The sequence below is a fragment of the Panthera leo genome, chromosome F3 (genome assembly GCF_018350215.1).
Source record: "Panthera leo isolate Ple1 chromosome F3, P.leo_Ple1_pat1.1, whole genome shotgun sequence".
NCBI lineage: Eukaryota > Metazoa > Chordata > Mammalia > Carnivora > Felidae > Panthera > Panthera leo.
The window spans coordinates 19,839,196-19,863,785 of NC_056696.1; the positions used below are offsets into that span (position 1 = coordinate 19,839,196).

At 40.5% G+C, this 24,590-nt stretch overlaps 1 protein-coding gene across 1 annotated transcript in view; it reads right to left on the reverse strand.

The window, feature by feature from the left end:
- The window catches only part of LOC122211995, a 500,798-nt gene that overhangs the window by 382,406 nt on the left and 93,802 nt on the right, over window positions 1–24,590 (reverse strand). Inside the window, exon 5 of the mRNA XM_042925590.1 lies at window positions 13,409–13,472. The gene's annotated coding sequence lies outside the window, so the exon portion shown is untranslated. The remainder of the gene's footprint in view (window positions 1–13,408; window positions 13,473–24,590) is intronic.

Sequence of the window (24,590 nt, forward strand, 5' to 3'; positions counted from 1 at the left end):
CAGAACATGAGTTTATAAACCCAAAAAACTAGAGTCTAGTAAAGAGAGACAAAAACAGAACATCATACGCTATCTGAAGCAGAAACATTTCAACAAATGGAAGAATACAACATTAGTAAGATAACTAGGCTTAAGGAGATGTGGGATGATATTAGTGAAGAATAAGATATTTTACAAAGAAAGTGAAATACTAGATACAAAAAAAAATATGTAGTTGTAATACATAACAGGTGGAATAGAGCTAGAGAAAGAATTAGTGAATTGGATCAGAATGAGAAATTCTTCATAAAAGCAACAGGAAAGAATAGACAGAAAATATAATTAGAGAAAAATCTTAAAGCTAGGACTACGGAACACACAAGTAGAAGTATCCAGATAATAGGAACCCTGAGGGAATGGGGTGGAGAAATGGAAAAAGCAAAATATTTGAAGAAATAATGTAGATAAATATTCCAGGATTAATAAATGGTAACACCCTTCAGAATGAAAAGGTTCTTAGAGGACCCAATAGGACAGATAAGGAAAAACCCACACCTATTTGCATTATAATAACATCTTAAAATGTTAAAGCACAGAAAAATATTTAAAGCTTCCAAAATGGAAGGGTAAAAGGTTCCCTGTGAAGTAAAGAGTCAGGTTAACACTAGAATTTTCAAGAACAATGAAAACAAGATGATAATGGAATTTTTTTGAATGTAATGGAGTATAATTTTCAAGCACTGAAGGAAAATATAATTTCAAAACTAGAATGTTATTATAATTCACGTATGAGGGCATAAAAATATTTTCAACTTTTTAAGACTTCAGGAGGTTGACATACAAAAATCCCCACTAAAACCACTCTTGCAGAATATACTCAAATAAGAAAAAAAAGCAGAAGTGCTGCATGACATAGGCAAAGGAAACACAGCTGAATAGTCTCGATGTTCAAGTTGGCTCTTTGAACAAATCAAAGCAGTAGAAAGTAAACTCTGGTAAAACTGATCAAAGAATATTGGAAATAGACCAGTAAATAAAATACAGGGAAAAGACAGCAAATAACTATAAATACAACAAAGACCTAAATAATAATACTGTAAACGACACATATTAATAACTTTGAGACACAGAAGAAATAGAAAATGTCAAGTGCCAAAATTAGTGCAAGGTGAAATAGAAGACCTGAATGGGCAGATAAGTATATATTTAAAAGGCAATATTTAAGTTAAAGACCTCTTCTTCCAAAAAATTTATAATCCCCATGTTCGGATTATAGTGAACTGCCAAAATTCTCAAGATTGGCTATTTTCTTTTTTTTTTTTTTTTAATTTTTTTTTTTTTCAACGTTTTTTATTTATTTTTGGGACAGAGAGAGACAGAGCATGAACGGGGGAGGGGCAGAGAGAGAGAGGGAGACACAGAATCGGAAACAGGCTCCAGGCTCCGAGCCGTCAGCCCAGAGCCTGACGCGGGGCTCGAACTCACGGACCGCGAGATCGTGACCTGGCTGAAGTCGGACGCTTAACCGACTGCGCCACCCAGGCGCCCCAAGATTGGCTATTTTCTAAGTTGTAAGAATTTTTCAAGAGAAAAGAAAAAGCAAAAAAAAAAAACCCAGCTAATTTAATGAGGCAACAATAACCAATATTTTCTTTAAAATCAAATAAAGATAATGTAAGAAATTAATCACGTTAAATGTAGATGAAAAATCTAAATAAAACTCTTGCTAAATGGTTAAACATAAACGCATCTTAATGATCTAGTAATTATGTGGTTTTAAAGATCTTTCCTTTGAAAGGTGCATACTGAAGCATTTTTTTATGAAATGGAGAATGTCTGGAATTTGCTTCAAATGATCCAGTCTGGGGGGTGTGAAGAAAGGACAATAGTTGAAGCAGATGGACCATAGTTGATAATTATTGAACCTAGGTGGTAGGTATATGAGATGGTTATATTATTCTCTGTACTTTTTATTTTTAATTTTGCACAAGAAAAAACAAAAAATGATTATTAGTCATTCCAGTATTGAAAGAGTAGTTTAAAAAAATCAGAGAAATCTATAAATGTAATTTATAATAGTAACAGACTTAAAAATAAAAATATGATTCTCTCAATTAATCAGAAATCCAGACAACTTCCTTAACTTTTTAAAGGTCATATCACAAGAACCTATAGCAACATTATAATTAATGAATAATTTTGGGCGTTTTCCCTATAAAATTGACAGCAAGAAAAGAAAGTCATCATTAGCACTAACATTTTTTAACATAGTATTAGAAGTCCTAGCCAACACTATAAAGAAAGAAAAAAAAAAGACGTAAGACGGAAATAAGGCATTTCAAGAAAGAGACATAACTGTCATTATTTACAGACTGATTAAAAAGAGAATTCAGCAAGTCTGGAAGGTACAAGATCAATTTATAAAAGTTAATAGGATTTTAATATCATAAAGATGTCAGTTCTCCCCCAAATTAATCTATAAACTCAATGCAATCTCATTTAAATTACCAGCTGGAATTTTGAGAAACTCAATAAACTCATTTGAAATCTTACATGGAAAATTAAAGATCCACAAATATTTAAGTCAACCTTGAAAAAATAAGCTTAGACCTTTTGCAGAAGATGGCGGCACAGGAGGACGCTGGGCTCACCCCGTCCTGTGGCTCACTTAGATTCCACCCACACCTGCCTAAATAACCCAGAAAACCACCAGAGGACAAGCAGAATGGATTCTCCGGAGCCAAGTGTAGATGAAAGCCCCACAGAAGAGGGTAGGAAGGGCGGAGAGGCGGTGCGTGCTACATGGACTGGCAGGAGTGAGCCGGGGCAGAGGGGCAGCCCGCCAGCAAAGCCGAGCCCCTGAGTCTGACTTGCAAAAGCAGAGGGGCCAGTCGGAGTGTGTTCTGACAGCGAGCGGGACTTAACATCTGGAAGGTTATAAGTTAACAGCTCTGCTTGGAGAGCGGGAGGGCTGGAGGACAAAGGGAGGGAGAGTTGTTGAGCCCCGGAGGACAGAGCGCAGCTTGGCAGGGAACAAAGGTGCTCGCCAGCACCATCTCCCTCACCCATCCCCCAGCCAAAGTCCCAAAAGGAACCAGCTCCTATCAGGGTACTTGCTTACATCGTGCAAACACCTAACGCTTCTGCAGACCCATCCCTCCGGCAGGTCTGCCTCCCTCCCGGTGCCACAGGGCCCCTCCCAAAGCAGACCTCTGAAGGACAAGCTAGCTGAGCCTGCCCCTCCCACCCCTGTGCACCTTGCCCATCCACCCAAGCTAATATGACAGATCCCACGGAAGCAGCACCACAAGCCTGGCAGGGTGCAAGTAGCCGAGACGGGCCACGCCACCCCACAGTGAATCCCACCCCTAGGAGAGGGGAAGAGAAGGCACACACCAGTCTAACTATGGCCCCAGCGGTGGGCTGGGGGCAGACATCAGGTCTGACTGCAGCCCCGCCCACCAACACAAGTTACTCAAGACAGGACAGGGGAAGTGCCCCGCAGTTCCGCACCACTCCAGGGACTATCCAAAATGACGAAACGGAAGAATTCTCCTCAAAAAAACCTCCAGGAAATAACGACAGCTAATGAACTGATCAAAAACTATTTAAACAATATAACAGAAAGTGAATTTAGAATAATAGTCATAAAATTAATCGCTGGACTTGAAAACAGTATAAAGGACAGCAGAGAATCTATTGCTACAGAGATCAAGGGACTAAGGAACAGCCAGGAGGAGCTAAAAAATGCTATTAATGAGCTGCAAAATAAAATGGAGACGATCACGGCTCGGACAGAAGAGGCAGAGGAGAGAATAGGTGAACTAGAAGATAAAATTATGGAAAAAGAAGAAGCTGAGAAAAAGAGAGATAAAAAAAAATCCAGGAGTATGAGGGGAAAATTAGAGAACTAAGTGATGCACTAAAGAGAAATAACCTACGCATAATTGGTATTCCAGAGGAGGAAGAGAGAGAGAAAGGGGCTGAAGGTGTACTTGAACAAATCATAGCTGAGAACTTCCCTGATCTGGGGAAGGAAAAAGGCACTGGAATCCAAGAGGCACAGAAAACTCCTTTCAGACGGAACTTGAATCGATCTTCTGCATGACATATCATAGTGAAACTGGAAAAATACAAGGATAAAGAGAAAATTCTGAAAGCAGCTAGGGATAAACATGCTCTAACATATAAAGGGAGACCGATAAGAGTAGTGATGGATCTCTCTACTGAAACTTGGCAGGCCAGAAAGGAATGGCAGGAAATCTTCAATGTGATGAACAGAAAAAATATGTAGCCGAGAATCCTCTATCCAGCAAATCTGTCATTTAGAATAGAAGGAGAGATAAAAGTCTTCCCAAACAAACAAAAACTGAAGGAATTCGTCACCACTAAACCAGCCCTACAAGAGATCCTAAGGAGGATCCTGTGAGACAAAGTACTACAGACATCACTACAAGCATGAAACCTACAGACATCACAAGACTCTAAACCCGTATCTTTCTATAACACTGAATGTAAATAGACTAAATGCGCCAACCAAAAGACATAGGGTATCAGAATCGATAAAAAAAACAAGACCCATCTATTTGCTGTCTACAAGAGACTCATTTTAGACCTGAGGACACTTTCAGATTGAAAGTGAGGGGATGGAGAATTATCTATCATGCTACTGGAAATCAAAAGAAAGCTGGAGTAGCCATACTTATATCAGACAAACTAGACTTTAAATTAAAGGCTGTAACAAGAGATGAAGAAAGGCATTATATAATAATTACAGGGTCTATCCATCAAGAAGAACTAACAATTATAAATGTGTATGTGCCGAATACAGGAGCCCCCAAATATATAAAACAATTAATCACAAACATAAGCAACCTTATTGACAAGAATGTGGTAATTGCAGGGGACTTTAATACCCCACTTACAACAATGGATAGATCATCTAGACACATGGTCAATAAAGAAACAAGGGCCCTGAATGATACATTGGATCAGATGGACTTGACAGATATATTTAGAACTCTGCATCCCAAAGCAACAGAATATACTTTCTTCTCGAGTGCACATGGAACATTCTCCAAGATAGATCACATACTGGGTCACAAAACAGCCCTTCATAAGTATAGAAGAATTGAGATCATACCATGCATACTTTCGGACCACAATACTATGAAGCTTAAAATCAACCACAGGAAAAAGTCTGGAAAATCTCCAAAAGCATGGAGGTTAAAGAACACCCTACTAACGAATGAGTGGGTCAACCAGGCAATTAGAGAAGAAATTTTAAAATATATGGAAACAAACGAAAATGAAAATACAACAAGCCAAACGCTTTGGGATGCAGCGAAGGCAGTCCTGAGAGGAAAATACATTGCAATCCAGGCCTATCTCAAGAAACAAGAAAAATCCCAAATACAAAATCTAATAGCACACCTACAGGAAATAGAAGCAGAGCAGCAAAGACACCCCAAACCTAGCAGAAGAAGAGAAATAATAAAGATCAGAGCAGAAATAAACAATATAGAATCTAAAAAAACTGTAGAGCAGATCAACAAAACCAAGAGTTGGTTTTTTGAAAAAAAAAAAAACAAAATTGATAAACCTCTAGCCAGGCTTCTCAAAAAGAAAAAGGAGATGACCCAAATAGATAAAATCATGAATGAAAATGTAATTATTACAACCAATCCCTCAGAGATACAAGCAATTATCAGGGAATACTATGAAAAATTATATGCCAACAAACTGGACAACCTGGAAGAAATGGACAAATTCCTAAACACCCACATGCTTCCAAAACTCAAACAGGAGGAAATAGAAAGCTTGAACAGACGCATAACCAGCAAAGAAATTGAATCAGTTATCAAAAATCTCCCAACAAATAAGAGTCCAGGACCAGATGGCTTCCCCAGGGAATTCTACCAGACATTTAAAGCAGAGATAATACCTATCCTTCTCAAGCTATTCCAAAAATAGAAAGGGAAGGAAAACTTCCAGACTCATTCTATGAAGCCAGTATTACTCTGATTCCTAAACCAGACAGAGACCCAGTAAAAAAAGAGAACTACAGGCCAATATCCCTGATGAATATGGATGCAAAAATTCTCAATAAGATACTAGCAAATCGAATTCAACAGCTTATAAAAAGAATTATTCACCATGATCAAGTGGGATTCATTCCTGGGACGCAGGGCTGGTTCAATATTCGCAAATCAATCAACGTGATATATCACATTAATAAAAGAAAAGATAAGAACCATATGATCCTGTCAATCGATGCAGAAAAAGCATTTGACAAAATTCAGCATCCTTTCTTAATAAAAACCCTCGAGAAAGTCGAGATAGAAGGAACATACTTAAACATCATAAAAGCCATTTATGAAAAGCCCACAGCTAATATCATCCTCAATGGGGAAAAACTGAGAGCTTTTTCCCTGAGATCAGGAATACAACAGCGATGTCCACTCTCACTGCTGTTGTTTAACATAGTGTTGGAAGTGCTAGCATCAGCAATCAGACAACAAAAGGAAATCAAAGGCATCAAACTTGGCAAAGACGAAGTCAAGCTTTCACTTTTTGCAGATGACATGATATTATACATGGAAAATCCGATAGACTCCACCAAAAGTCTGCTAGAACTGATACATGAATTCAGCAAAGTTGCAGGATACAAAATCAATGTACAGAAATCAGTTGCATTCTTATACACTAATAATGAAGCAACAGAAAGACAAATAAAGAAACTGATCCCATTCACAATTGCACCAAGAAGCATAAAATACCTAGGAATAAATCTAACCAAAGATGTACAAAATCTGTATGCTGAAAACTATAGAAAGCTTATGAAGGAAATTGAAGAAGATATAAAGAAATGGAAAAACATTCCGTGCTCATGGGTTGGAAGAATAAATATTGTTAAAATGTCAATACTACCCAAAGCTGTCTGCACATTCAATGCAATCCCAATCAAAATTGCACCAGCATTCTTCTTAAAGCTGGAACAAGCAATCCTAAAATTCACATGGAACCACAAAAGGCCCCGAATAGCCAAAGTAATTCTGAAGAAGAAGACCAAAGCAGGAGGCATCACAATCCCAGACTTTAGCCTCTACTATAAAGCTATAATCATCAAGACAGCATGGTATTGGCATGAAAACAGACACATAGACCAATGGAATAGAATAGAAACCCCAGAACTAGACCCACAAAAGTATGGCCAACTAATCTCTGACAAAGCAGGAAAGAACATCCAATGGAAAAAAGACAGTCTCTTTAACAAATGGTGCTGGGAGAACTGGACAGCAACATGCAGAAGACTGAAACTAGACCACTTTCTCACACCATTCACAAAAATAAACTCAAAATGGATAAAGGACCTGAATGTGAGACAGGAAACCATCAAAACCCTAGAGGAGAAAGCAGGAAAAGACCTCTCTGACCTCAGCCGCAGCAATTTCTTAGTTGACACATCCCCAAAGGCAAGGGAATTAAAAGCAAAAATGAACTATTGGGACCTCATGAAGATAAAAAGTTTCTGCACAGCAAAGGAAACAATCAACAAACTAAAAGGCAACCAACGAAATGGGAAAAGATATTTGCAAATGACATATCGGACAAAGGGCTAGTATCCAAAATCTATAAAGAGCTCACCAAACTCCACACCCAAAAAACAAATAACCCAGTGAAGAAATGGGCAGAAGACATGAATAGACACTTCTCTAAAGAAGACATCTGGATGGCCAACAGGCACATGAAAAGATGTTCAACATCGCTCCTTATCAGGGAAATACAAATCAAAACCACACTCAGATATCACCTCACGTCAGTCAGAGTGGCCAAAATGAACAAATCAGGAGACTATAGAGGCTGGAGAGGATGTGGAGAAACGGGAACCCTCTTGCACTGTTGGTGGGAATGCAAACTGATGCAGCTGCTCTGGAAAACAGTGTGGAGGTTCCTCAAAAAATTAAAAACAGACCTACCCTATGACCCAGCAGTAGCACTGCTAGGAATTTACCCAAGGGATACAGGAGTACTGATGCATAGGGGCACTTGGACCCCAATGTTTATAGCAGCACTCTCAACAATAGCTAAATTGTGGAAAAAGCCTAAATGTCCATTAACTGATGAATGGATAAAGAAATTGTGGTTTATATACACAATGGAGTACTACGTGGCAATGAGAAAGAATGAAATATGGCTCTTTGTAGCAACGTGGATGGAACCGGAGAGTGTGATGCTAAGTGAAATAAGCCATACAGAGAAAGACAGATACCATATGTTTTCACTCTTATTGTGGATCCTGAGAAACTTAACAGAAACCCATGGGGGAGGGGAAGGGAAAAAAAAAAAAAAAGAGGTTAGAGTGGGAGAGAGCCAAAGCATAGGAGACTCTTAAAAACTGAGAACAAACTGAGGGTTGATGGGGGGGTGGGAGGGAGGGGAGGGTAGGTGATGGGTACTGAAGAGGGCATCTTTTGGGATGAGCACTGGGTGTTGTATGGAAACCAATTTGACAATAAATTTCATATATTAAAAAATAAATAAATAAACAGAATCATAAATATTAAAAAAAAAAGAAAAAAGAAGCTTAAAAGATAGAAGCAGGGAGTTATTCTATCAGATATTAAATATAGTAATAAAGTCCTAGCAATGAAACTAAGAGGATATTGACTTGAAGACAAAATATGGACAATGGAAAAGCACTGTCCCACTGAGAACAGTAAGAGCTAAGAGAGAGCGAGCATGTATGCATGAGAACTTAATGCCTGATAAAGATGGCACCACAAATCAAAGAGGAAAAATGGTGTTTAGTGAACAAGATTGGGGAAGTTAGCTCATTACATGGACAAAAATTAAATGAGACCTCTACTTAATATCTCATATAAAGCTGGAAGAAAGCTGTATTAGAGTATCTGTGTGGCCTAGGTATGAAGAAGGGCACAAGTCATAAAGACCAAAAAGAAGAGTGTGCATCAAAATTAAACACTTCTCTATTCAACAAAGGGCATCAAAAAGTTTATAAAGAGATAACAGATTGGGAGAATAGATTTGCAATGTCTCAAACAAACAAAAAAAATCTACCTGGAACATACAAGGAACTTGTAACAAGTCAACATTAAAAATATATATACAGGAACATCAGTTTGCAAATGGGTAAAGTATAGGAACATGTAATTCACAGAGAAGAAATCTAAATGGCTACCAAACATATGAAGATATGCTCAAAATTAGTAGTAATCAGAAAACCATAAAGAGGTACCTGGGTGGCTCAATCAGTTAAGGTCTGACTTCAGCTCAGGTCATGATCTCGCAGTTCATCAGTTTATGAGTTGGAGCCTTGCATCAGGCTCTCTGCTGTCAGCAGGGAGCCCACTTCAGATCCTCTGTCCCCGTTTCTCCCCAGCTTACACACACACACACACACACTCTCTCTCTTAAAAATAAGTATTTTTTTAAAAAAAGAAAAATACATGTATGCAAAACAATAATTTACATTTTAAGATAATACATCCAAACCAAAGAATGCACATTAGACTTTAGAATGGTTGCCTACTGAGGTGCCTGGGTGGCTCGGTCGGTTGAGTGTCCGACTTCGGCTCAGGTCACGATCTTTCAGTTCATGAGTTCGAGCCCCGCGTTGGGCTCTGTGCTGACAGCTCAGAGCCCGGAGCCTGTTTCTGATTCTATGTCTCCCTCACTCTCTGCCCCTCCCCCACTCATGCTCTGTCTCTCTCTGTCTCAGAAATAAACATTTAAAAAAATTAGAATGGTTGCCTATGGGTACAGAGAAGGAAATGGGGCAAAAGGAAATGAATGAATGAATGAGTGAATGAATGAGTGAATAACCTTACATGGATTAATGATAATGTATCACGAACAGAGGGGTAAAAACAGCATTCATTAGGTTTCATAACAAACAAATAAATAAGAATTCATCAGTTCCTGTGTCAGCATTAAGAGAAACAGTGAAGAGATGAGGCAGAACAGTTAAGCATACAAGGCAAAATCAGCTCCATGCAGCAAATAAACAAAGGCTGAAAATTCTTGCTTTGGTTCATGGTTCACACACTTGTTTGGTCTCTGGACCACTTTCTTCATCAAGACCAGAGACCCTAAGAAGCACCAACCCTACCCACTCCTGCCTATTCTCATCCCTCTAAATCCTCTCTGAGTGCCTAGGAAGATGACCACAGCTTTTTATGAGAGGCTGATGAAGACAGACGCAAGCAAATGATGACTCATACCAGGAACGTTACAAAGACCTGCCATGATCCCAGAACATTTCCCTTTAACCCTAAGCTGCAAAATAAAGCTTTGGAATTCTAACATCTACAGAGAAGTAAAAAGGTAGAATCTTTAATGGTGACATTTGTGACATTATTGACTAGTGAAATATCAAAATAACCTTACCCTTAGCTGTAGAGCCCAACTGTCCCAGGGTTCTTGTTTCTCTTTCTCCTTCCCTTCTGCCCTGCCCTGACACGGTCAGAAAACAAGGCAGGAAGCAAAAAATTATATAACTGGTTTTTGCCTAAGAAGACCTCCCAGTGGGCCTCTGCATCACCAGGGTTTATAGCAGCTTGCAGAAGTATCATCTTCACTGCTACAATGACTGAGATCCTGGCACTGACCTTTTCCTCCCTGTAAGGGAAGCCTTTCCACCCCTGCTGTCCCCATGCAGATTCACTCTTAATTATGCTCTACATGACTCTGTTTCCCACAAGTTCTCACCTATGTGTCCTCTGGCTTCCAGTCGAGTTTGGTCAATCAGGAGTAATGGCAGACCAGAATAGTGAGGAACTTCCCCAGTTTCCCTCCTGAAGGGCTGTTACAAGGCTGTCTGTGTTCCAGCAATCTCAACCACAGTCAAATGATGCTCCCCAGAAGCTCTTAATGTCTTAGGGTTCCAGGAACCATATATCTCCCCCGCCCCACACACACACTCCTTTTTAGACTGAGGGCTGGTACCAGAGCCCACTGCTGCTAGCTCCAGGGTTCTTGCACTGTTGCTGGTAGTTTTTCTACATCATACCTTTAAAAATGATTCTTTTAATAAAAATCTCCTGAAATGATCCCAATGTAATCCTGCCATCTGTTTCCTACAGCAACCATGACTGCTGCACCCAACCTGCTCCATATTTGGCAAAGGTAGTAGAAATAAGTTTGCCTTTTTTGAGGACCATCTTTAAGCCCCTGTGAACACTCAGAGTTTCAAATTTTGATGTTACTTAGAGGTTGTGAGTCAAAGTTATAAACCATACTGGTTTGGGGCCCTGGTCTCAATCACCAAAAATATGCCAAGAGGACCTTTGAAAATGACAGATCAAAGCTTTCCTCAATCTGTTTTCAGAGGTATCATCACACCCTTCTGGGAAATTTTGCCAGAGAATACCCTCTGTGCTTTTATAGGTTTCATTATAATTGTAACAGTTTTATGTTTCACTGTTAAGAGTTGAATAAAACTTTACTCATAAAAAGTAAATCGATGCAAATCCCTAGACAAATGGAATGGTCTCAGCATCATAATATTAATTTATATGGCATATGCAGCATAACTTTCATCTGCAGAGCACCTCAGATTAAAATGACTTACAGGGTTAAAGAATCGTTGGGGCAGGCTGAGAAGGAGCTAGTCCACAAGACAAAGGTACCAAATGGATATCGATAAGCTAACCGGGGATCACTTCACCACTCTACTGGGTGCCAGACAACTTGGAGGTAAAATACCACAGCTGTTAACTGCTAGAGCAGAGAGTCTCAATTTAAGAAGGAGAATAAAGAAAAACGGTCTGCCGACAAGTACTGCACAAGGGGAGTTTAGAAGGCACAGCACAATGAGGACAAGTAGAGTCACTTGGGAGAGCCACAGAGTTTCATCTCCTGCAACGCAGCCTTGTTCACTAACTACACTATTACTTAAGGCAAGGTATTGGTGTTACTTTTTTTGTAAGTTTATTTATTTTTTAGAAGAGACAGAGACAGCATGAGTGGGGGAGGGGTAGAGAGAGGGAGAGAGCGAGAATCCCAAGCAGGCTCAGGGCTGCCAGCTGTGGAGCGTGATGCAGGGCTCAAACCCACGAACCATGGAGATCATGACCTGAGCCACCAAGAGTCAGACGCTTAACTGACTGAGCCACCCATGTGCCCCTGGTGTCACTTTTTTATATACACTCTCCCCACTGCACACACCATTCAGAGACACATGTTTATCGGATACATACACAGAAGAGTCAGTGTTCAAGAGTACCTATCAACCAGTCACTCAACAAATGTGTCCTATGTTCCTGGCACTGTCTGAGCCCTGAGAAACGAACAGTAAACAAAACAGTTCTTGGTCTCATGAAACTTACATTCCAGTTGTCCATGTTGTTGGGTGGAGTGGGGAAGGGGACAGTAAATAATAAACCAATATGCAAGATGGCAAATAGTACAAAAGGCTAAGGGGAAAAATGATCCAAATGAGAGTGATAGAAGATGCTATTTTACAAAGTTTGGACAAGGGAGCCAATAGCTAGGAAAGATAGAAAAGTCAGATAAGGTCCTCTCATCTGGGAAGGTATTCACATTTTTTGATACAGTGGTACACAGTGGGTGTACTTAGTACACAGTAGGGACTAACCAAATCATGTAGACTGGATGTGACCACAAGTAGACCAGACTTTAGCCTTTCCTAAAGTGACTCTGCTGCTGAGGCAGCCCAGTACCTATGGTGTCCTGGAGAAAACAATGCATTGCCAGAACCATCCCCCATGAGCCCGATTTTATACACTCTTTTGATTCTGAGATGCAGTAACAGATAAAGCTCTATAGGAAGGGATCAAGAGGAAGGTAAGTGACAGGTACCAAGTGAGTCCCACAGGCTATAAACCTGTCACAAGGAAAATAAGGATGATAAGAGTTTATATCTGCAAAGCTCTAGCCTCCAAGGAAATCATGAGTCTCTTTCCAGATTGCCTACTGAAGTAATTAAACATCAGGACATCCCTTACTGATACAGGGAAACTCTCCTTGGCTTCATTTCATAGATGGTAAAACTGAGGCTCTGAGACATTCTTTAATTACCCTATCTAAGGCTAACTATGATTAGCAGAGGCAAAACATAGGGCTGGGCAATTGGCTACATTATTAAAAGGGAAAGATATAGCCCAGACTACTGGGGAACTTCTGCCTGTATTCCATAAAGTGACTACATTTACCTAACAATTGTTTCCCTCCTCCCTTCACTAAGCTTATAGTCATGTCAGAGATCATTAAGGAGGTTTGAGAAATGGTAAGTCACAGTTGAAAGAACACATTCACATTTGAAAGGCCATTCAAATGAACACACATTTTACAAGAACACAGAAACAAATATAAACAAATAAGCCACTCCTTTACCTGACGCAAAAATCAAACAAATACCCTATGTATGACAGTGAAGCTGACCTACCTTGAAGACTGACCCAGTGGCTCTCTAACAAGTCCTTAGCTTTTCTCAATCCAAGCGTCATGCTCTGAAAAAGAGACATAATAATATAGATAGCCCCTATCATTAGTTTTCAAAATTACTGCACGTGCAAAGAACGCCATGGTAGACTACAGTAATGCTTGCCAATATGCAGTTCTTTTCCTTCTTGGTCACATGTAAGATTATGAAATTTAGTTTGTGAAGCCACATAAAAAGTGATTCTGGATGAGTCAGCAAAAAGTCTCAGTGACATTCTCCAGCCTCCATCCTTCCCTTTGGTCGAGAGTTTGGGGGCTATGTATCTCGATGGGAGGGCCAAAATTACTGAAGAAGGATGGATGGATGGATGGGTGGATGCATCGATGGATGGACAGATCCATGGACGGATGGGTGGGTGGGGACAGCTTCCTGGATAGCTGCAGGAAACCACAATGGATTTTGCAGGAGCAAAAATAAATAAATAAATAAACCCTTGCTGTTAAAACACTGAGATATCAGAGTTGTTTACTACTGCAAAATGGTTTAATCCAACATGATTTATAAACATGCAGTTATCACTGGTGTCCTTTCCTGTATAGCCAGGAACAGCTAACCTCAGATCCTATAGGACAGGAGTGCCAGGAGGAAATCAAGCAATGGTCTGCTAGCCTTTTGAACTTTTAATGTGAGGCTAGGGACTGGGCATGAAGAGCTGGGAATGGGGAAATAAGCCATGGTCAACCACTAGAATTTAGAACACTCAGTTCATGTTCAGGCATCACTGTATAAACCTTACTAGCTTGTCTCTGGGAGGGAGCTTACCCTAATCCATGAAACTGTCCCCTAGATCATCCAGTCCTCTGTGCATTTTTCACTAGGAGCCACTAAAGCCCAGAACAAATCCCCTTATGTGAAGATTTTACAGTAGCCCTTCCCCTGCCTCTGAGTAATAGGAGTTGTCTGTTATCTCTAGCTAGAAAATTAAAGTTTTACTTGGTCACAGCCAAAAGGTAATATAATTCTATAACCTTGTGGTTTCATCTGTTTATTACTTACTGTTTGGGGAGAAGACAATAAATAAAATATCTGCACATGTAATATCCCCTTTCCCTCTAGGGACTCATAGAGGTTCCAAATTTCTAAATAGCCTCAGTGTGAAGCAATGTTTGTAAACAGTCCACCAGCTTCTTTATGGCTCTCTCATTAACCTTTTCAACCTTCCAATTCCTATTTCTTGGGTCTGATAATTTCTATTTAATAATCCTAGTACAAACTATTGCATAAACTAAAATAGCAGAACAGGCACATCCTCACAATACTCAAAGGGTGCACCAGCCCCTGTGTAATTACAAGACAGACTATAAAACATCAAGAGGGGGCCATAAGATAAAGAGGAGGCTATACATGAATAATAACGTAAGTCATAGAAAAACTGATCTTGGTCATACTATCCAGCAGCTGGTTCCCCACCCAAGACCTCTATGTTCACTCCCTCCCAGCTGTCTTCAGTAGAAAAATGCAGGAGCCAGCAACTGTGCAAGAACCACCAAGAAGCACGAGAACAGATCCTCACAACCTTGCAAGCTTCTGATCTTCAGTTTTCAGATGCCCTGGAAAGAGTAAAGGGATCCGAGGATATCGTGGGGGGGGGGGGGGGGGGGGGAATAGTTGTTTACTAAGTATAGTCTGCTCCCTGTCACCCCCACCTCTCCTCTCCTGCTGCTCTGATTTGAGCTTGATACATCACTTCTACAATATGAGCCAGAGGGACACTGGGCCTCCGGCATTTTCATTTCTTAAAGACTCCTGATGACTCATTAAGATTCCAGGGTAAGAGTCACCCTGATGTGGTTGTTTCCAGTGTCGTCTGCCCAGTCTTGATCTCCTGGTCCTTCTGCCTTCTCATTGCTTCAGTCAAAAACAGAAGAGGATTCCATAACCTCCAGTCTTTTACAACTTGATAAAACACCTTCATAATAATGCATTAGTTCTCCTACGTAATTTTAAGGCTCTTATCTTTAATTGTAGAATTAAGGATTTTATGTCCCATGAAAGGAATTTCTCACATCAACTAGGAAATGTACAGGGTGCACAGACGTGAAAGGGAGCTTCCTAGGGCTCCTACAAAACCACACTGAGTCTTGGGGGACCCAAAGCCAGTACTGCTTCAGGAACATGAGGGACGGGGGTCAGAGGAGACAGCCTGAGTCAGAGAGCTGTGACTGCTCTGCTTTCTTCCTCACTCAGCTGTCCTCAGTGCACTTATCTGGGTTGCTTCCTAAGAAGCTCTTTTGTACAGTGGCTTCGAGGGAAGAAAATCCTATAATTACTGGTTTCTGGCATCAAAGCCCCTGGTCCTGGAACCAGAGGATCTGAGCCTCCTTCCCTTCCTTGGTCTTCCAGAATCCTATACCCTGGGCCTATACAGTCCAGTCTTTCTGTCTCTCCATCTCCCCTCCCCAGAGTCACCCTCACTGACCTGTTTGTGCCCCTTCACCAAATGTGCACCCCCCTCACTGCTGTCCCTGTCCCTCTAGAAAGACTGCCCACTTCCTCAAAGCAGAGAGTTCTCTGCCTTGAGGTCTTTAGCAAAAGGATACCTTGGAAGTGTGAGAGGGAAAGAGATGGAAACTTCCTATTGTTCAATAAGTATCAGCTCCAGAGGTAGGAGAGCTTAGGTGATCACAAAGGAAGCTTCAGTCATGGGAAGAGGTAGAGCCAACAGAGATATGGGAACCTGACCTGGGACATTTACCACCTTCCCTTCATATGGGCGCGCAAACGTGTGTGTGTGTGTGTGTGTGTGTGTGTGTGTGTGTGTGTGTGAGAGAGAGAGAGAGAGAGAGAGAGAGAGAGAACATAAGGGTGTTGAGGGAAAACTGACATCTTTGACAATAATTATAGTTACGAAGAAACTTTAAAAGTGAGAAAAAGAACTGAAACTTTGGCTAGCTGAAAGTAATACTAATTACAGCCTTTATGCAAATTAACTCTAATTATCATGCAACGCAATAATACGTCTATCACTACAATGTGTCAGATTAACTTTCTTGTAAATTTTCCATAACAATTCTGAGCTTTCTTCATGTGCAAGAATTGTACAAGTAAAAACTATAAATTAGCAGGATGACATCGTCTTTTCAAGTCCTGTGTTCGTATTTCTACATGCTTGTTTATCTTTTTCCTTAGTGATTTTTAAACGGTTTTTATGCATTTAGGAGAGAATTCATCTACTACATGTAGATACTTCCTCCAGTTTGGAATTTGTCTTTTAATTTTGATGGTGTATTACATTATGCAGAAAAAATTGGTCTGATTGGATCCTTCATAATCATACTTTAATGTGCTCACTTTCCATGAAGCATACTCTCCCACTCACAATTTTTTTAAAATACAGGAAAAAGTACCCATTATATCCATTTGCTGAAGCCTGAAATTCCTTTGAACAAGAAATAATCTTTCATTCCACAATTAGAGATAAAAGGTTTACAAATGCATGGAACCTTAGAGATAATACATTAATGTGTCTCAGGTAAGTGTATATGATGGTAACAGTCTTGCCTGTTTATGGGAGGGGGGCTCACTTAGAAAGCAATAGAGAATTTGGTGCCAGAATGGGCGAGGAAGGGAGGCCACCAAGAGCAGTTCAGAGTCTGAGACTGACTACCTCCTAGAACCTTCCCTGACCTCCACATCAGAGATAGATATACCTCTCGCCTGTGGTCCCACAGCACCCATGTATATTCCCGTTATATCCCATGGATTGTACAGCAATACAATTGCTCTTTACTTCTGTCTTGCCCACTTTGCTATAAGGTGCTTAGAGGGCAGGGACTGCACCTAACTAGTTGGCCATCATACCCCCAGCACCATGCCTCATAACTTTTCAATAAATAGTCACTGAATGCATAAGCAAAGGAATACATCAATAAACCAATATTATTATTTTCCTCAGGGCTTAGGTGACCGGATCACCATCTCTGTTGTAGAAAGATAGGAAGGAACTGGATATTAAAGGAAAAGTTTGAGTCTCTGTAGGATAACCACCACCTTTCCTGGGATTTAGCCCCCAAAGTCCCCAGAAATAAATTCCACCCAAAGACCATGCCCTCCCTCAGAATTCAGATTCCAATGTATCAAGAGGAATGGGGGGAATTCCTCCCTCCCCTCAGTCCCCAAGAGAAACAGAGCTTCCCTAACCAGCTGAGATCCTCTAGTACCGGTGGTGAAATCCTGAGGAAGGGACAAAAGGGTTTTGAGGAGCTGCCCGGGAGAGAAGTCTTCACTCAGCAGGGCACTCTGTCCAGGTCAGAGCTCTTTAGCATTCTCCTGAGTATTTTATGATTAACTGGCTTGAACCTCTTTACTTTCTTGGAATTTGCTGAGCTTTCGATCCTCCATTAGCTGACCTCAGATAACACCACATCCTGCTGTCTCTACCTGTGACCATCTAAAACGAATCTCAGAGTCCCATCCAGACGGCCGTAGGCTTTGTCCAACACGCCACCAGGGCTGACCTCTCCTCTGGTCTTCCTGGAAAGTTCTGACTGACTGCCCCTGGGCTCCGCCTAGTTCTGGTGCCTTGTGCAAACAGGCACTTCCCCATTTCCTGGCCCACTCTCTGTTAATACACTTAGCACTGACCAAACACCTCTGCCTGCCCCTGCCTGAACCTGCCCTGGACCAGGTCAGCTCTTCCTGGCAAGATCTATGTACGTGCATCACACATCAGGGGGTTGTTTGCTATTCTAGTTTATTCTTGCATCCAGGGCTGTGTGAGTATCCCCACTTGCTTACCTGTTTCAAAACACTTGCTGTCCAAATGCTTCAACCTGGGCTTCTAAACTCCTATCGTCCTAGCATGGGCTTGGATTCCCCCTCCTGGTTACTCAGTGATCATTTTTCTGGGAACCACCAAGGCTGCCTCTCAGAATTCAGGACTGATCTCTGCTCTGTTGCTGTTAACTGCAGGCACCTTCAGATAGTGCCTGAGTACCCTCCCCACCGCACACACTGTTCTTCAGTCCCAGGGGGCACCCTCCCAGCAGTGCTCACGCAGTTCACCATCGTCCAGCTCTGCAAAGGGGATAAAAGTACAACCACCACCTGTGCCACAGAAAATAAAATCAGACTTCTTTTGAGCAGTTCACTGGGAGAATAGCAGAGTGTACAGGTTCTCATCCCGGAGAGAGGCTTCTGAATACAGCAAAGCTGGGTACCCCATGGAAAGGGCTCTAGTAGAAAGAACCTATCCCATACTGTTCTAAACAAAGTTTATAGGCAAAGGGGGCTGAGGAACACCTAGTTGACTGTGTGACCACAAAGAGCTTTAGGACTGAAGAGATCAGCTGCTGGTATCGGTCAGGCTTTCTAGGGAGCTGACCCAGATGGTTGATCCAGCTTCTGGCTATACTACCAAGAGCAGGAGGAAATAAGCCTCAAGACCAACCATATAGGTCTTCCCTCCAGCCCCCACCCCCAACCTGAGTCCCCAGTCTTGCCCACACAAACCTATTCTCAGCTCTTACACAGACATCCATAGCCTGCTTCCTTCGTGGGTCCCAGCAAGATGAAAGGTTCACAAATGCACAGAGCCTTCAAGATAATACACTGGTGTTTCCTGAAAAAGTGCGTGATAAGAGTGTCTTTCCTAGGTCTGTGGGAAAGAGTTTTATCTAGAAACCAGTAGAGAGTTCCATGCCAGCATGGGTAAGGGAGTGAAGCCACCAAGAGAGGCACCTGAGCTGCTCCAGAGTCGGCAGTTTTTCTCATTGCAGGGACCCTGTCGCAGTTTATGTCATTTTGCAGTCTCCTGCCCATATCCCACCAAAATTCACCCATCTTCTAATTCATTCTCCCAGGACCCTGCTCTCTAATAGAACTACAGAGTCATAGAATTTTAGGTTCTACCCCAGTACAGGAAAGTCAGAGAACACTTCTCATACGAGGTGGGATTTTTGGTCTTTGGGTCCCCCTCCTTTATTGACTGGTCCCATTTCTTTTCTATAGTGCCCTGTCCCCTATCTTTCTAAATCATCAGCTGTTTAATCCTGGGCAACTGTCTAAATCTCCCTGTGCCTTTGTTTTCACATTCAGCAAAATGGAATTATATTGTACCTTTTTCAAAGGATTGGCCAGAGGATTGGAGATAACCTTATGTGAATCACTTAGCATGGTACCTGAGGCGCTCCATAAATGTTAGCTCTTATTATTCCTTTAAGCCTTTGTAGTAGCTCTTAGTTATTCTTCAAGAAAATCAACCCAAGTCAATCCCTCTACTAAACAGTATTTAAGGGCAAGGTATAACCTGAAAGTATGTTTTCATCCAATGAAAGATGAACCTGGAGAACGCCAGGTTTCCTGGAAGATGGAGTAGGGAAGTACTTTGGGGGAAGTGGGATTCACAGATTCCTGAGGTCAAGTGAAGTAGGTAGATGCCTATTGCCGTAACATGTAGAGAATGACTTGGGCTTGTTGTCCAGAGTCCTTAAAGCCCCAAATGGAAAATGACAACCCAGACTTACTTTCTTCACATCTCTATTAGAAAAGGAAGTTATGACAGACCATTTCATTTCTCCTGCTCATGCCATATAGTCTCTTTCTTTTTAATTTTGCTTAAGAGTTAAAGCACGACATGACTAATTTAGTTTAAATACCCAAACTTAGGCTATTTAACAACTATAGCAATGTTTATTTTTATACTTTTATAGATTTTTTTCTACGTCCAAATCAATTCCACTATTCTGCTAAACACTGACATCAGTTTTGGCAGACATTTATTGCAAAGGTGTTTCTAGCTTTCCAAAGGCTGATATTTTTCCTAGTTTATTTAATTCTACACAAACACCAAAAATTCTCCTCAGGCAAGCTCCCCATCCTGAACTCTCTTCCAGTTTTGATTAGCAGGGCTATTTCCTAATGGAAAGCCAAAGGTGTACCATGTTTCCTTCCCTGCTTTTTTATCAAATGCTCCTGTGGAGGAGTGTTCATTGCCTGTTAATTGTCCGAGTTTACTTCCTTCATCTCTCTTATTAGAGCAGAGTTGGCAGAGGGGGCGACAGGGAATGTAGCTGTACCTCAGCAACTTTCAAAGTCATCTTTAATCTTATAATCGCCTTCATCCATCAGCCAGCCTCTCTTTTCCCTTGCCTCCGTTTCTTCCTGGTTATTCAGAAAAGCCTTTCTCATTCTCATTTGCTCACATTAATTCACCCTGCTCTTTGGCTGCCCTAACTTGTGTTGCATATTCTCTTTTGATTCCCTCCTGTTCCTTTCCAAGTCAGATTTTTTTTTGCTCATAGGTTTTTAAGCCACCCTTTGTAAATCCACTTTGCAAAGAGCAAGCAATCTCCAATCTTCTTTTCCAGAGCAATTGTAATCCACTATGCTTTAATTATAGTGTCTATTCACATGTTCAAAATTCCATCCCCTTATAGATTTTAATACTTCTTCCCTCTGCACCATATTTATTAGATTGATTAATTCCCCAAATGTGCTTTTTTGAAGTTTAATACCCTCGGTCTTTGAAGCCACTGCTTAAGGAATTCAAGAAGACCATGGTTACTGGTAACAAGGCAGCTGCCTTGGGTTTAACTACATAATTCAGCTGTTGCTATTCCCAGTTAGCCCTAGTGCTGTTCCGCTCTAAGCTTGAGTTGCCAGCATCTCAGTCAAAACATTGTCCTCTTCCTGCCCTGGGACACACTATGACAGATATGGTTTTTGTCTATAACCATAGACAGATAGAGGATCTGCACCCAGGAAGTTTCATGCAAAGACAAACAAGTCAGAATTCACTTCCTTTTTATTACTGCTCATATTAGATGATTGATAAGTAAGCTGGAGCAACTCACATTTATCTGGACCTTCATTTTCATACAAGTGAAATGAAGAAGGAAGTCTAGATGGTTTTTAACATACCTTCTAACTCTTGTAAATGCTGTGCTTTCCCAAATTGTGGAGTTGTGTTTCTGGCACATTAATCTGAGCTATGGAATGATTTATTTTTAAAAATAAATATTTTATTTTAGATAAATTGAGTAAAACCTATCTGATCCTTTTAGCAGCTTTAAGGTAAATTGGCATACAATAATGTGCACATCTGTAAAGTGTGCAATTTGATAAGCTTTGCCGTATGTATATACTCGTTAATCACCACAATCAAGAGAATATCCATCACCCCTACTTTGGGATTAGTTGAGTATCCCTTATGATTCCATATTATCTACCTTGTCGGATTTTTAGCTAGAATTCTTGGTAGTTTATTTCGACACTAGACTATGGTTTACATAATACATATACATCTTAAACCTATTGCAACCTACCTTAAAGTGACATTGTATCACTCCACATACAGTTCAAGAACCTAGCAACCAAAAATTTCATTTCTTGTCTCTTAACTTTCGTGATACTATCTTCACACATTTTTAAAAATTTATTTATTTATTTATTGAAGTATAGTTGACACACAATAGTATATTTCAGTTAAACATCACAGTGATTCGACAACTCTAAACATTATGCTGTGCACACAAGTGTAGCTGCCATCTGTCACTATGCAATGGCTATTACCATACCAGTGACCACATACGTTGCTTCTATATGTTACAAACTCCAACATAGCTATGATTTTTGCTTTAAAGGATCATTTTCTTTTTTTTTTCAATATATGAAATTTATTGTCAAATTGGTTTCCATACAACACCCAGTGCTCATCCCAAAAGGTGCCCTCCTCAATAACCATCCCCCACCCTCCCCTCCCTCCCACCCCCCCAACAACCCTCAGTTTGTTCTCAGTTTTTAACAGTCTCCTATGCTTTGGCTCTCTCCCACTCTAACCCTTTTTTTTTCCTTCCCCTCCCCCATGGGTTTCTGTTAAGTTTCTCAGGATCCACATAAGAGTGAAACGATATGGTATCTGTCTTTCTCTGTATGGCTTATTTCACTTAGCATCACACTCTCCAGTTCCATCCACGTTGCTACAAAAGGCCATATTTCATTCTTTCTCATTGCCACGTAGTATTCCATTGTGTATATAAACTACAATTTCTTTATCCATTCATCAGTTGATGGACATTTAGGCTCTTTCCATAATTTGGCTATTGTTGAGAGTGCTGCTATAAACATTGGGGTCCAAGTGCCCCTATGCATCAGTACTCCTGTATCCCTTGGGTAAATTCCTAGCAATGCTATTGCTGGGTCATAGGATATGTCTATTTTTAATTTTTTGAGGAACCTCCACACTGTTTTCCAGAGCAGCCGCACCAGTTTGCATTCCCACCAACAGTGCAAGAGGGTTCCCGTTTCTCCACATCCTCTCCAGCATCTATAGTCTCCTGATTTCTTCATTTTGGCCACTCTGACTGGCGTGAGGTGATATCTGAGTGTGGTTTTGATTTGTATTTCCCTGATAAGGAGCGACGTTGAACATCTTTTCATGTGCCTGTTGGCCATCCGGATGTCTTCTTTAGAGAAGTGTCTATTCATGTTTTCTGCCCATTTCTTCACTGGGTTATTTGCTTTTCGGGTGTGGAGTTTGGTGAGCTCTTTATAGATTTTGGATACTAGCCCTTTGTCCGATATGTCATTTGCAAATATCTTTTCCCATTCCGTTGGTTGCCTTTTAGTTTTGTTGGTTGTTTCCTTTGCTGTGAAGAAGCTTTTTATCTTCATAAGGTCCCAGTAATTCATTTTTGCTTTTAATTCCCTTGCCTTCGGGGATGTGTCGAGTAAGAGATTGCTACGGCTGAGGTCAGAGAGGTCTTTTCCTGCTTTCTCCTCTAGGGTTTTGATGGTTTCCTGTCTCACATTCAGGTCCTTTATCCATTTTGAGTTTATTTTTGTGAATGGTGTGAGAAAGTGGTCTAGTTTCAACCTTCTGCGTGTTGCTGTCCAGTTCTCCCAGCACCATTTGTTAAAGAGACTGTCTTTTTTCCATTGGATGTTCTTTCCTGCTTTGTCAAAGATGAGTTGGCCATACGTTTGTGAGTCTAGTTCTGGGGTTTCTAAGGATCATTTTCTTTTAAAGAAATTAAAATAATTGTTTAAAGTCTTATATTTATCCATAGAGTTACCATGTCTGATGCTCTTTATTCCTTTGTATAGATTCACATCCATTGTATCATTTTCCTTCTGTCTAAGGACATGTTTTCCTGTAATAAGAATGTGTGGTACCAAGTTTTTTCAGTTTTTGTACATCTGAAAAATCTTTTAGCATTAGCTTCTGAAACATTGTCACTGGGTATAAAATTCTAAGTTAACAGTTACTGTTCCATCAGTACTTTAGATGTTGACCCACTCTCTTTTCTTATATTGTTTCTGATCAACAAATCTGCTGTCATCCTGAACTTTCTTCCTCTATACATAATGTATCCTTTTTCCTTTGGCTGCTTTCAAGATTTTTCCCTTGATCACTGAGTGTTACCCAATTTGATTGTGATGTGCTTTGGTGTAGTTTTCTTCATGTTTCTTGGGCATTGATGAGCCTTGAAATCATGGATCTATAGTTTTCATCAAATTTGGACAATGTTTGGCCACTATACCTTCAATTTTTTTTTTTTTTTTTTTTTTTTTTTTTTTGCTGCTCTGCTCCCCTCTCTTTGAGGACACCAATTACATGTATCTCAGGCCACTGGAAGTACACTATAGTTCACGGGGCTCTGTTCATTATCTTCCCCCTGTGTTTCATTTTGGATAGTTTCTACTGTGTTTGCACATTCAATTATCTTTTCTTCTGCATTGTGTAATCTGCCATTAATCCTACCTAGTGTATTTTTCATCTCATAAATTGTAATTTTTATCGCTAAAAGTTTTTTAATATATTTCCCACAATATGATCTTTAATGTGCTCAATCTTTTGTCCAGCTTCTTCAGCATACAAAATGTCTTTGTCTAATAATTTTGTCATCTATGCCATTTCTGGGTTGGCAGTGATTGATTTTTCTCCTGATTATGGATCATATATTTTCTTGCTTCTTTGCATGCCTGGTAATTTTTTATTGGATGCCAGACATTGTGAATTTTATCTTGTTGCGTGCTGGATATTTTTGTACTTCTATTAATAATCTTGAGTTTTGTTCTGCTTCATCATTAATTTAGTTGGAAACAGTTTGATCCTTTTCAGCCACTCTTTTAAGCTTTGCGAGGCAGGATGAGAGCAGCGCTTTGTCTAGGACTAATTTCAACC